We start from the raw sequence: 14,141 nt of genomic DNA on the forward strand, positions 1-14,141 counted from the left end.
TAATTGGAAAGACTGCAAAATATGTTTAAAGTCATTTATGAAAGGGTTTTTATTGAAAGCATTGTTTTAATGGTTTTTTAAAATGTTTGTTTAAAAAATTATTTTATGAAGGTTTAAATTGTTCTGTGTTGTTGCAAAGGGATATTGAAATGGCACCATAGCATCTGGGGTGAGACAAGAGAAGCCAATCAAATTAAGCCAGGTCAGGAACATTACCCAGGAGAAGAACCACCACAAAAGAGGAACTCACAAAGAAGAAGCAACCAAGTAGAAGACATCAGAGAAGGACCAAAGACATCATCACCTGTGTTCAGGAAGCTTCGAGGAGGAAGGATCGATAGCAGCTTGTCTACTATCGCCTATTGTTAAGTATTTTGTTTAAGCATTTACTTAATAAATTCTGTTGACTTGTTTAACCGAAACTACTGTCTGTTGCCCATTTTGTCTTGTCCAAGAACTCAGCTAAGGTCAGGGCACCTTACACCAGACACACCGTCCATTCTCTCTTGTTTCCAGACATACCGTCTGTTCTCTCTTTTCCAGTCATACTGTCAGTTTACCATTAAAAATTTTGCTCGATAAACTTGCAATTTCCCATTTCTTTCTCAGGCTTCTTTCTCTCTCTCTATTTTTTCTCATTTACAGTAGTGTTTTTGAGCTGGATCCAATGTTTGCCAGTTGTACTCTGTCCCAAAGTGAATTCATTGTGTTTTGCTGCTTGCGTTTTCTTAGTGGTTCTATTCCCTCCTGACTGCACAGACTTCCAGAGTGCATTTATACAACAACTGCAGTGCCGGGTATTATAATACTGACCCTAAAGTTTAAATCTGGAGCCATAACCTGTTAGATTGTTCCACTGTTTCCTGGAGCTCTATAAATCTCCTTTGAAATTGTATTCTTAAAAGTAAACAGCAGACCCCAGAGTTAAATGAAACTACCATTTTTTCACGAACCAGCAAAGGCTCACCACACTGTAGTTCAACACTTCTACTCCAAAATCTCCTTCTTTCTCTATTGTTCAATGCGCTTAACATAAGCGTGTGCATGACTGCTTCCATAATTAAATGCCAGTCGGAGGGGAAAGTCACAAATAGAATTGCAATTCCCCATTACACATGGCGTTACATACAAGATACACAATGCGACTCTGCTTCTGTCAAAATAAGGAAACGGTCACAGGCCTGATGAAGGGTTATGTCTGAAACATCAACATAACTCCTTTCCCTGCAGCTGCAGCCTGACTTGCTAAGTGTTTCCAGCATTTTCCAGAATTTGAAGTATTTTATTTTTTCCATCATTCTATGAATAAGGGATGTGGTCTGGGGAAGATTCTCCATTTCTTATTTTTAGGATCTAACTATCAATAGAAAATAAAGAAAATATTTTTCCTGAGCCAGTCAAGGCAGGATCTGCATGATCTGTTTGTAAGTACAATTATAGTTCCCTCTAGTGGTGTTTCTTTCTGAAATTATTTCATTAACATGGCAGTTACAAATGTTACTAGCATCCTAGTTTCAAAGATCTTCTATGGAAGGTCATTGATATCATTACATAAAGGAGATGGCATAAATTGAAGTGGCAATTAGCTTAAATTTATAAAGACAGTAATTACAAACATGCACCTCCAAACCCAACCCACACAGTTTCAGTCTGCTCCGATACATAGAAGCACAAGTAAATGCCCAGTTATTGCCCACTACCTGACTACAATTTAACACCCCATTAACAATAATGACCAGATATATGTTTTTGTGATGTTGATTGAGGGTTAAATATTGGCCAGGACACCAGGGATAAAACTTCCTGCTCTTCAAAATAGTGCCATGGGATCTTTTATGTCCAACTGAGAGAAGATGGGGGCTCCGTTTAACATCTCGTCCGTGAAGCACTCCCTCAATACAGCACAGGAGTGTGAGCCTAGCTTTTTGTGCTCACATCTCTGGAGTGTGACTTGAACCTAGAGGTGAGAGTACTATCAACTGAGTCAAGGCTAACTACTTATTTATTGATATGTGGCAAATGACATTTCTTTAAGTCAAAACATAACAAAATTAACTCAAATTTGACAGACTGAAGATGCAAATACAGATACTCCATACTGCGTTGGAATTAAGAATCAACACGATTCTCACCCTATCACACATTCCACTACAATGCGATGGTTGAAAGGCTCCCTTATAGCACATTAAGAAAGTAAAACCTGCACCTATATAGCACCTTTCACAATCTCAGGATGTCCTGAGGATTATATAAGATATATATAAGAATTGACAGGTTCGATGCTGAACGTTTCTTTTCATGGGGGAAACTAGAACTAGGGACACAGTTCAAAATAAGAGGTCTCCCATTTAAGATGGAAATGAGGAGGAATCTCTTCTCTCAGAGGACGTTAATCTTTGGAATTCCCCACCCCAGAGAGCAGTGGAGGCTGGGTCATTGAATATATTCAAGGTTGAGCTAGACAGATTTTTGATCTACAAGAGAATAAGAGGGGGGCAGGCACAAAAGTGGAGTTAAAGCCACAGCCACGATCTTATTAAATGGCGGAAGAAAAAGGGTGGTACTGCCAAATCTAGAAGCATACAGGGTAAGATAAAGCAGAAAAAGAAAGCTTATGACAGTGACAAAAAACTTAATACTTTAGAAAGCCTGGAGGAGTATAGAAAGTGCAGGGGTGAAGTAAAAAAGAAAATTAGGAAAGCAAAGAGAGGACATGAAAAATCATTGGCAGGTAAAATCAAGGAAAACTCAAAGATGTTAAGAGCATGAGGATAACTAAGGAAAGGGTAGGGCCTATCAGAGATGTACAAGGAAACTTATGCATGGATGCAGAAGATGTGGGAAGTGTTCTTTATGAGTACTTTGTCTCTGTCTTCACAAAGGAGAAGGATGATGCAGACATTGTAAAAAAAGAGGAATGTGAAATATTAGATATGATAAGCATATTGAGAGAGGAAGTACTAGAGGGTCTGACATCTTCGAAAGTGGAAAAATCATCAGGGCTGGATGGATTGTATCCCAGGTTGTTAAAGGAAGCCAGGGAGGAAATAGCGGATGCGCTGAGGATCATCTTCAAATCCTCACTAGATACAGGTGAGGTTCCAGAGGATTGGAGGTCTGCGAATGTTGTACCATTGTTTAAAAAGGGTGTGAGGGATAGGCCAAATAATTATAGGCCGGTCAGTCTGACCTCAGTGGTGGGAAAATTATTAGAATCAATTCTGAGATAAGATAAACAGCCACTTAGAAAGGCATGGATTAATCAGAAATAGTCAGCATGGATTTTTCCAGGGAAGGTCATGTCTTACTAACTTGATAGAATATTTTGAGGAAGTAACAAGGAGGATTGATGAGGGTAGTGCAGTGGATGTGGTCTACATGGATTTTAGTAAGACATTTGACAAGGTCCCACATGGAAGACTGGTCAGAAAAATAAAAGCCCATGAGATACAGGGGAATGGGGCAAGTTGGAACCAAAATTGGCTCAGTGACAGGAAACAAAGGGTAAAGGTTGATGGATGCTTTTGCGAATGGGAGGTGGTTTCCAATGGCGTTCCACAGGGCTCAATGTTGGGTCCCTTGCTGTTTCTGGTATATTTTAATGATTTGGACTTAACTATGGGAGGCACGGTTAGGAAATTTGCAGATGACACAAAAATTGGCCATGTAGTTGATAGTGAAGAGGATAGCTGTAGACTCTAGATTGGTATCAATGGTTTGGTTCAGTGGGCAGAAAAGTGGCAAATGGAATTTAATTCCGAGAAGTGTGAGGGTAATGCATTTGGGGAAGACAAACAAAGCAAGGAAATAAACAATAAACAGGAGGATACTGAGAGGTGTAAAAGAAGTGAGACACCTTGGAGTGCATGTCCACAGGTCCCCGAAGGTGGCAGGACAGGTAGATAAAGTGAAGAAGGCATATGGAATGCTTTCCTTTATTGGCTGAGGTATAGAATACAAAAGCAGGATGTAATGCTGGAACTGTATAAAACGCTGGTGAGGCAACAGCTGGAGTGTTGTGTACAGTTCTGGTTACATTATAGGAAGGACATAATTGATCTGGAGAGAGTACAGAGGAGATTTACAAAAATTTTGCCAGGGCATGAAAGTTGCAGCTATGAGGAAAGATTGGATAGGCTAGGGTTGTCTTCCTTAGAACAGAGAAGGCTGAGGGGTGACTTAATTGAGGTGTGCAAAATTATGAGGGGCCTAGATAGAGTAGACAGGAAGAAACTTGTCGCGGAGAGGTCCGGGGGCACAGATTTAAGGTGATTGATGGAAGGATTAGAGGGGAAATGAGGAATAACGTTTTCACCCGAGGGTGGTGGGTGCCTGGAATTCACTGCCCGGATCGGTGGTGGAGGCAGAAACCTTCAACTCATTTAAAAAGGTACCTGGACATGTACCTGAAGTCATAGAGTCATACAGAGATATAGCACTGAAACAGGCCCTTCGGCCCGAGTCTGTCCCGACCAACAACCACCCATTTAAACTAATCCTACATTAATCCCAAAGCCCTACCACATCCCCACCATCCTCCTACCACCTAGCTACACTAGGGGCAATTTACAATGGTCAATTTACCTATCAACCTGCAAGTCTTTGGCTGTGGGAGGAAACTGGAGCACCCAATGGAAACCCATGCGGTCACAGGGAGAACTTGCAAACTCCGCACAGGCAGTACCCAGAACCGAACCTGGGTTGCTGGAGCTGTGAGGCTGCAGTGCTAACCACTGCGCCGCCCCTCAGTGCTGTAACCTGCAAGGCTACGGACCAGATGTTGGAAGGTGGGATTAGATTAAGCAGCTAGTTTTATCAGCTGATGCAGGCATGATGACCTGAATGGTCTCTTTCTGTGCCGTAACTTTTCTATGGTTCTGTGGAGCAGGCTCAAAGGGCCAAATAGCCTACTCTTTGCTCCTGTTCCTTATGTTATATTCTAAAGCAGTCAATGAAGTATTTTTGAAGTGCAGTCATTGTTGGAATGTAGTAGTTCCTCAGGGTGGTGTCCTAGGCTGAAACATCTTCAGCTGCTTCGTCAATGGCCTTCCTTCCTTAAGGTCAGACATGGGGATTGTTCTCTGATGATTGTAGTACCCAGTCCCATTCGTAACTTCTCAGAAAATGAAGCAGTCTGTGCCCGTGTGCAGCAAGACCTGAGTGAGTATCAGGCTTAGGCTGATAAGTGGCAAGTAACATTCACACAACATAAGTGCCAGGCAATGATTATCTCCAACAACAGAGAATCTAACAATCTCCCCTTGACATTTAACAGTATTACCATCACTGAGCCCCCACCATCAACATCCTGGGGATTACTATCGATCAGAAACTGAACTGGATCAAACATATAAATACCGTGGCTACAAGAGCAGGTCAGACGCTGGGAATTCTGTGCCGAGTAACTCATCTCCTGACTCCCCAAAGCCTGTTCACCATCTACAAGGCACAAGTCAGGAGTGTGATGGAATACTCTCCACTTGCCCGGATGAGTGCAAATCCAACAACACTCAAGAAGCCCGATACCATCCTGAAGAAAGCAGCCCACTCGATCAGCACCTCATCCACCACCTTAAACATTTACTCCCTCCACCACCAGCGCACATTGGCGGCAGTGTATACCATCTATAAGATGCATTGCAGAAACTCATCAAGATTCCTTCAAGAGCACCTGCCCAATCCAGGACCCCTACCACCTGGGAGAACAAGGGCAGCAGACGCATGGGAACAGCACCACCTGCAAGTTCCCTTCCAAGTCACACACCATCCTGACTTGGAAATATAATCGCCATTCCTTCACTGTCGCTGTGTCAAAATCCTCGAACTCCCTCCCTAACAACACTGTGGATGTACCTACACCACATGGGCAATAAATGCAGGCCTTTTCTGCTTTGCCCACATCCCATGAATGAATTTTTAAAAAAGCCTTTTCATCAACTATGGTCCAATGGGGAAACTATTTTCTGATAATTTTGCTTTTAAAAATTAAATTAATATGTTGGGCATGTTTTGATGATTGCAAGGAAGCAATTCCCATTCTGGATAGCATGCATCAGAATCAAGTGCTCCCAGCTCAGGTCGAGCATGAACCAAATGCAGCATAATCTAAATGACCACAGTACACTTTTCAAACCTTATCCTAGAGGTTTACCTCTATTCAATTTCAATTTCCATGTCAGCCTTATAGACTCTCCAAATGGATTCCATGTAGGGATCCTTCAGCCAGAAGTGAGGTTTTTATCCCATTGAAAGCCCCACTGCTCCTAGAGACAGATTTTCAAGCAATAAAATCTTTGGTGGTCTTCACCAAGGTAAGGAAATGTGGTATACATATAATGTTCCGTTTAAAATTTAACTGTAGCGCGCGGCGTTTTTTTTCCCCTAGTGCGCAGTCCCTTTACATTTTTTGCGTAACTGCAAGGCCTTTCAGGCTGCTTAGTGAGAACATTGTTCATGTGAGTAGAAATCCTTAGGGCAACATTTCACTGACACTAATGTACAAGACCATTGGAAAGCAATTGTAAAAGGTGGCACATTGCTCTCTGAATCCACTCCCCTATATCATGGTTATGGAATGCTAAGAAGAAACAATGCTGACAGATTCTGATTGAAGTTGGCCCCATACATCAGAATAAGGAGCAGCTATATCCAAAAAGAACGATAGTATGTGCAGAAGGAAGAAAATCGGAGCTTTACAAGTTACAGGTGCACCCCTCAGAAGAGGCTGTTGCAGTGGAGAGCCAAAAAGGGAAAGGCAGAGTGCCAAAAAGCAGATTCCTGGGGATGAATTGGGATTACAGAGATCTTCAACAAAAAACCTCTGCTCTGCTCCATAACCATGTCTTCTCAAAAAGCAGATTAGAGACTGGGAAGTATGAAGTAGAACATAACTGAGTTAATAAGGAAATAGGGTGGATAAACGTGATGAGGATCATTTTTTAATATCGGATGCTAAACATCACCACAGACTGTTGGGCCAAATGGCCTGGGTCTGTTTTGTAACTTCTGTACATACACACCTCATGCACAGAAACATAAAGGTAACTAGTTAGTGAATCGTGTTAGTGATAGAAACAATGACTAGCCTTCAGCATAGTAATGATACAGAAGCCTTGACTAATGTGAGCCAGATAATCCATATTCCCATTTTAAGAAAATTGCCCTCACTTAATAAACAATTGATAGCTTCATACTAAAGTAGATTGGAAAATATACAAAGCCATTCAGACTGAAGAAGTTGACTTGTTTACCACCGTAAAGCTGTATTAAACAAAAATTCCTTTAGCTCTCCAAGGTTTCTATACCCACACTACAAGGGCTAAAGTTCACAATTTTTCCAGTCAGATTACTCAAACGTTCATTAATCAGGAGTGAATGGTTTGAATAAATATTGCCAAGCCAGGAAGGTTAGTAAGGTAAATGTACTGTGCAGCCAGATTGTGGTGCTTATGAGTAAGGATACAATACCAGGTACAAAGATATGTTTAGTTTAGTTTAGAGATACAGCACTGAAACAGGCCCTTCGGCCTACCGAGTCTGTGCCGACCATCAACCACCCATTTATACTAATCCTACACTAATTCCATATTCCTACCACATCCCCACCTTCCCTCAATTCCCCTACCACCTACCTACACTAGGGGCAATTTATAATGCCAAATTTACCTATCAACCTGCAAGTCTTTGGCATGTGGGAGGAAACCGGAGCACCCGGAGAAAACCCACGCAGACACAGGGAGAACTTGCAAACTCCACACAGGCAGTACCCAGAATTGAACCCGGGTCGCTGGAGCTGTGAGGCTGCGGTGCTAACCACTGCGCCACCCCACATATGAACAACGGCAGATAAAGAAAGGCTCCCTGATCCATCTGACCTGTCCTACACAATTGTGATGCCTTGTGCATCACAACATATACATTCCGCACCTGACCCAAAACCAAGTGATATCCTGGGTGAGGTGATATAAACCCAGGTCAATTTTGGGAGGAAAGAATCTGGGAAATGCCTCTCCTAACCCATCTAGGCAATCAAAATTAGTCCAGGAAATCACCCTGGCCCTGCAATACCTACCTTTTGCAAGTGGGAATACCTACCCCCAACTGAAACAGGTCCAGCTCTCACTCAAGGGAATTTAGCGAATCAACGTCCATAAGCACAGGGATGGGACTGACTGGATAGCTCCATGGAGAGCGAGAATGGACTCAATGGGCCGAATGGCCCCCTTCTATGCCGTAAATGACTCTATGACACACAAAACATCAGCCTGTTCCAGTGGCCCATTATTCTCTGAGAAAAGAACCACCTCCTGACACCTAAACTAGATATGGCTTCATGGAACTTAAAATAGTGACCCCTGGTCTTCCCTTAGCCTATTTGTAAATATTATACTGGTGGGCAGCCATAAAGACAGGGCTAAAATGTGGTGAGTCGAAGAGACTTAGTAGTTGGCAGGAAAAAAGATAGAGGCGCAAGGGGAGAGCCAACTGTGCAACAGCCCCGACAAACAAATTTCTCTGCAGCACCTGTGGAAGAGCCTGTCACTCTAGAATTGGCTTTTATAGCCACTCCAGGCGCTGCTTCACAAACCACTGACCACCTCCAGGCGCGTATCCATTGTCTCTCGAGATAAGGAGGCCCAATAATGTTTTAGCTCCCACTCCACCCCTGCCCTCCCTCTCCCCCACAAGCTTCTGAAAAAGGAACTTCATATTATTGTGTTGGAATGTACAAGTTATTTTCAATATACAAACAAACATCTTGGGTCTTATGTCAGATGTTCTCTGTGCTGTTCAACCTGTGACACTCCCTTTATTGTGATGTAGTGCTGGCAAATGTCAGGCAGGGTATTCCTAGAGGATGTTCTGCTGGGTGGTGGATGGCCAAGGAAATGATGTCATGTTTGGAATATATAGAAGTTACAAGGAATTTCCAAAACATGGCTAGAGTTATTTCCTTAGCCATCCATGACATATGCTTTGTCTGAAGATTCACTAGTTCTGCAACTTTTGGGTCTTGGAAATCTAGTTGTATTTATCGTATAAAGTATCTGCAATAACTGAAGGTTTGTTGATAGAAACCAGGGTGATGGGTTTGTCACCTACTGGCCCCAGATGTTTAAAGATTTAACCCTTTATACTCTGCCAAATATGGATTTCGGCAAACAAAAAACTCAATTCAGATTCTTTCCTCTTTATTCTCTCCTGAACACAATAAGTCATGGAAGGGCACAGACAACATTCCAGTGTTTCCCTGTAGTGATAATTCTTCATGCAAACTGAGCAATGAATGTTGATGTTATTTAACTATGGGGTTTATTACATCCATGTCAAATACTTCAAAAACCCAGCATCCATTTTCCACTGGAGTCAATAGATAACACTAAACTGCTGATCACCCAACATCCTTTCCTGGTCGCTATGCCAGCTGATATGGGGCCTGTTGTCAGGTACTGTCCCCCTCCTTTTCAAATCTATCACCACCACCACCCTCAAAAAAAAACCCACACGCAACCTCTCTGTCCTTGCAGACTATGGCTGCAACTCCAAATCACTTACCTCTTCAAAGTCTTCAATAGGCATATTAATGGTAAACAAGTTGTCAGAGGAGAGGTGGGGCCAATTAGGGACCAAACTAGAGATCTACTGGTGGAGGCAGAAGGCAACAACAACAATTTGTATTTTTAATCGCACTTTCAACATCATAAAACATCACAAAGGGCTTCACAGGAGTGTTATCCAACAAAATTTGACAGCGAGCCACATAAGGAGGTAATAGGGAAGATGACCAAAATCTTGGCCAAACAGGCAGGTTTAAAGGAGCACCTTAAAAGGAGAAAGAGAGGGAAGGAATTCCAGAACTTACAGCCTTGGCAGCTGAAGACACGCTGCCAATGATGGAGCGACTAAAGTCAGGGATGTTCAAGAGGCCAGAATTGTAGGAGCGCAGATATCTTGGAGGACTGTTTGGCTGGAGAAGGCAACACAAATAGGCAGGGTGAGGCCATGGAGGGATTTGAAAACAAGGATGTGAATTTTTAATGGAGATGTTGCTTAACTGGGAGCCAATGTAGATTAGCGTGCACAGGAGTGATAGTGAATGGGATTGGGTGCGAGTTAGGACACAAGCAACAGAATTTTGGATGACATCAAGTTTATGGAGGGTGGAAGATGGGAAGTCAGCCAAGAGTGCGTTGAAATAGTCAAGTCTACAGGTTGCAAAGGCATGAATGAGGGTTTTAACAGCCAATGAGGTAGGGCAGAGTCCAGTGATGCTACCGAGGAGGAAACAGACAGTCTTAGTGATTGTACAGAAATGTGGTCACAGTTCATCTAGGAGCCAGATATGACACCAAGGGTTCGAACAGTCTGGTTCAGCCTCAGACGTTTGCAAGGGATGGAGTCGATGGCTAGGGAACAATGGCTTTGGTCTCAATATTTAGTTGGAGGAAATTACTGCTCATCCAGCACTGGATACCATGGTTGAGATATTAAATGAGTATGTGTGGGCGTTTACCAAGAAAAGGACTTTGCCAAAACTCTGGTAAAATAGGAGGTTGCCTGGATACTGGATGAGATAAAAATAAATGGAAGGCTGGCACTTAAAGTAGACAAATCACCCAATCCAGATGGGATGCAATAAAAACAAAGTACTGGAAATACCTGGCAGATCTGGCAGCATCTGTCGAGAGAGAAGCAAAGTTAACATTTCAGGTCTGTGACCTTTCATCAGAACCGATGGGATGCATCCTTGGTTGCTGAAGAAAGTAAGGGTTGAATTGTGGAGGTTCTAGCCATAATCTTCCAATCCTCCTTAGATGTAGGGCTGGTGCCAAAGGACTGGAGGATTGCAAATTTTACACTGTTGTTCAAAAAAGGGAAGGATAAATCTGACAATTACAGGCCAGTCAGTTTAATGGCAATGGTGGGAAGGCTTTCAGAAAGCAATAATCTGGGAGAAAATTAATTGGACAAGCATGGATCAATAAAGGAGAGCCAGCATGGATCTGTTAAGGGCAAATCGTGTTTCAGTAACTTGAATTTGATAAGGTACAGAAAAGATGGACGGAAGATGGCAGTGAAATTGATATATACATGGACTTGCAACAGGGATTTGATAAAACACCATGTCAAGCTTGTTAGCAAAATTGAAGCTGTGGGGATAAAAGGGGCAGTAGCAGCGTGGATATAAAATTGGCTAGGGGACAGAAAACAGAGTTGTGAATAGTTGTTTTATAGATTGGAGGGAAATATACAATGGAGTTCCTCAAGGTACTAGGACTACTGCTGTTTTTGATGGATATGACTTGGAGGTACAGGGCATAATTTCAAAATTTGCAGATGATGTGAAACTTGGAAGTGTAGTAAACATTAAGGAAGATAGTAATAAACTTTAGGAGGACAGACGGGCTGGTGGAATGGGTGGACACATGGCAGATGAAATTCAATGCGGAAAAGTGTGAGGTGATACATTTTGGTAGGAAGAATGAGGAGAGACTAAATGGTACAAATTTAAAGAGATGCAAGAAGAGACTTGTGGATCTTTGTGCGTAAATCTTCGAAGATGGTACGGCAGCTTAATAAAACAGTTAATAAAGCAGATGGAATCCTGGACTTTATAAATAGAGGCATAGAGTACAAAAGCTATACTAAATCTATATAAAACATGAGCTTGGCCCCAGCTGGAGCACTGTCCAATTCTGAGCACTACACTTTAGGAAGGACGTGAAGGCTTTGCAGAGGGTACAGAAGAGTTTTACCTGAATGATTCCATGGATGAAGGATTACAGTTAAGTGGATAGACTGGAGAATCTGGGATTCTTCTCCTTAAGAGTACAGAAAACTAAAAGGAAACTTGATAGAAGTGCTTAACACCATGAAGGGTTTAGATAAATAAAAAAACTGTTCTCAATGACTGAAGAATCGACTGATTACCAGAAGGCACAGATTTAAAGTAATTGGCAAAAGAACCAGAGGCAAGAGGAAACATTTTTTACACAATGAGTGGTTAGGGTTTGGAGTTCACTTCTTGATGGGGTTGTGAGGACAGATTCAATACTAGCTTTCAAAAGGAACTGAAGTAGAAATAATTGCATGGATATGGGGAAAAAGCAGGTGAGTGGACTAACTGGATTGCTCATCAAATTTAGCTACTAACCTGGCCTTGTCTTGTTACACCCATTGCTTCAGTTTCCCTGTCAGAAAGTGGTTAAACAGGTACATCCTATAGGTCAATTAGAGGCTAATTTTGTTGCTATTGGAAGGTTCTCGAGATTGGAATTGGTTTGGCTCCTGAAGTTGGCCTTTTATTTCAGTCAGAAAAATACACTAGGAAAATGACTGACTCCCTTTCTCTATGTATGTTTTCAAAAAAAAGGTCTGTTGTCACTTTATTGACATCTGTTGGTGACTCCAAACTTTAGAAAATAGAAACAAAACAGGGAGGTTCAAAAGCATTGCTTCGCGAAACACCTGTATGACCCACCCCAATATTATGAAAAAACAGCGACAACGAGAATCTTAATGTCCCATTCCTGATTTACAGTAAAGTATTCTTAATTCTGTTTGTTGCATATTCAGCACTTGTAACATTCAATTATGTCCAACATCAGAACTGAAAGTTTATTTAAGCATTGTTAGGAATAGGTAAAAGCTATTAGACCCAATAAACCACACTCTTTTTCTTAAGCCAGTCCCACCCATCCATCTTCTCAAGATAATTCTCAATCCATCCTCCCTCTCCAGAATCATGCTTAGATGTCTCTTGAACATACTTATACTGTCCACTTCAGTGATCTTTCTTAGCAACTTATCCAACAGTTGTTTACAATGTTTAGTTTAGTTTAGAGATACAGCACTGAAACAGGCCCTTCGGCCCACCGAGTCTGTGCCGACCATCAACCACCCATTTATACTAATCCTACACTAATCCCATATTTCTACCACATCCCCACCTGTCCCTATATATTTCCCTACCACCTACCTATACTAGGGGCAATTTATAATGGCCAATTTACCTACCAACCTGCAAGTCTTTTGGCTTGTGGGAGGAAACCGGAGCACCCGGAGAAAACCCATGCAGACACAGGGAGAACTTGCAAACTCCACACAGGCAGCACCCAGAATTGAACCCGGGTCGCTGGAGCTGTGAGGCTGCGGTGCTAACCACTGCGCCACTGTGCCGCCCTAATGTATTTGGAAAAGTTCCAACTGACTTCTCTTTTACTCTAAACTTCCTCAATCCTAACTTCTGTTGGCTCGTATTCTACCCCTTCACTTCAGTAAACAACTTGCTTAGATCAATTCTGTCAATCGCCTTCATAATCTCAGAAACTTCTCTTATATCGCCACCTCTATGTCCGACACAAAACCTTAACCTTTCTTGCTTTTTGAGCTGATTAATCTCCTGTGCACCACCAGCAGTTTCTTCATTTGAAATATTTTTATCCACATTCCATGCCAATTGTCTCATTCTGATCAACCTGATTTTGGGTGGTGCTGGCACCCAAACAAAGCACTGCAGGATACTGAAGCACAAGTTTGATTCGACTGCCTCTCCAAATGTTGTCGTGTTCCAGTGTCACTGCCCACTAATCCCACACAGAGAAGGAAGGGAAAAATCAGAAATACTCTTCTTGTACAGCTCTTTTGGCTGGTTCAGAGGATGCCAAGGATCAAATCAGTGGATTCTTGAGCACATGCTTTGAAAGAAAAGTAAAGGCACTTTTCCCTTTCTTTTCAGATACCATACACATAGCCCAATGAAACTTTTGCTCCAGTTAAAAATAATCTTACCAGTCCTGCCTTCAAATATTGAGGAAAGAACAGCATGAGTTCAAAGGTCCGACAATTCCCATGGAATTGCAGCTGTTAAAAGTGTAAATGGCCCAACTGACTGTGTAATACATCACTTAACTAGGTATGTAAGGATTGCTAAACATGATCCTGTCTGGTAAGTGCTCTTTCATGCTTACAACTCCACAGTCATTGCATACACTATTCAAATTATAACAGCAAAGCTAATGTACTCGGTGATATGAAGCAGTTTATCACTGCTATATAAATATTTAAATTCAGTCATCTTCTCGCAATGTTTAAGCCACAGTCTTGCTGGCAGCCCAGGGAAGAAAGACTACAAAATGATA

The 14,141-nt window shown here is 42.1% G+C and overlaps 1 protein-coding gene across 1 annotated transcript in view; it reads right to left on the bottom strand.

Moving 5' to 3' along the window:
• The window catches only part of acadl (acyl-CoA dehydrogenase long chain), a gene marked incomplete at its 5' end in the record, with an annotated part of 159,340 nt that overhangs the window by 94,279 nt on the left and 50,920 nt on the right, over positions 1-14,141 (bottom strand). The window lies entirely within an intron of this gene.

Source organism: Heterodontus francisci, chromosome 7 (genome assembly GCF_036365525.1).
Source record: "Heterodontus francisci isolate sHetFra1 chromosome 7, sHetFra1.hap1, whole genome shotgun sequence".
In the NCBI taxonomy this organism is placed as follows: Eukaryota; Metazoa; Chordata; class Chondrichthyes; order Heterodontiformes; family Heterodontidae; genus Heterodontus; species Heterodontus francisci.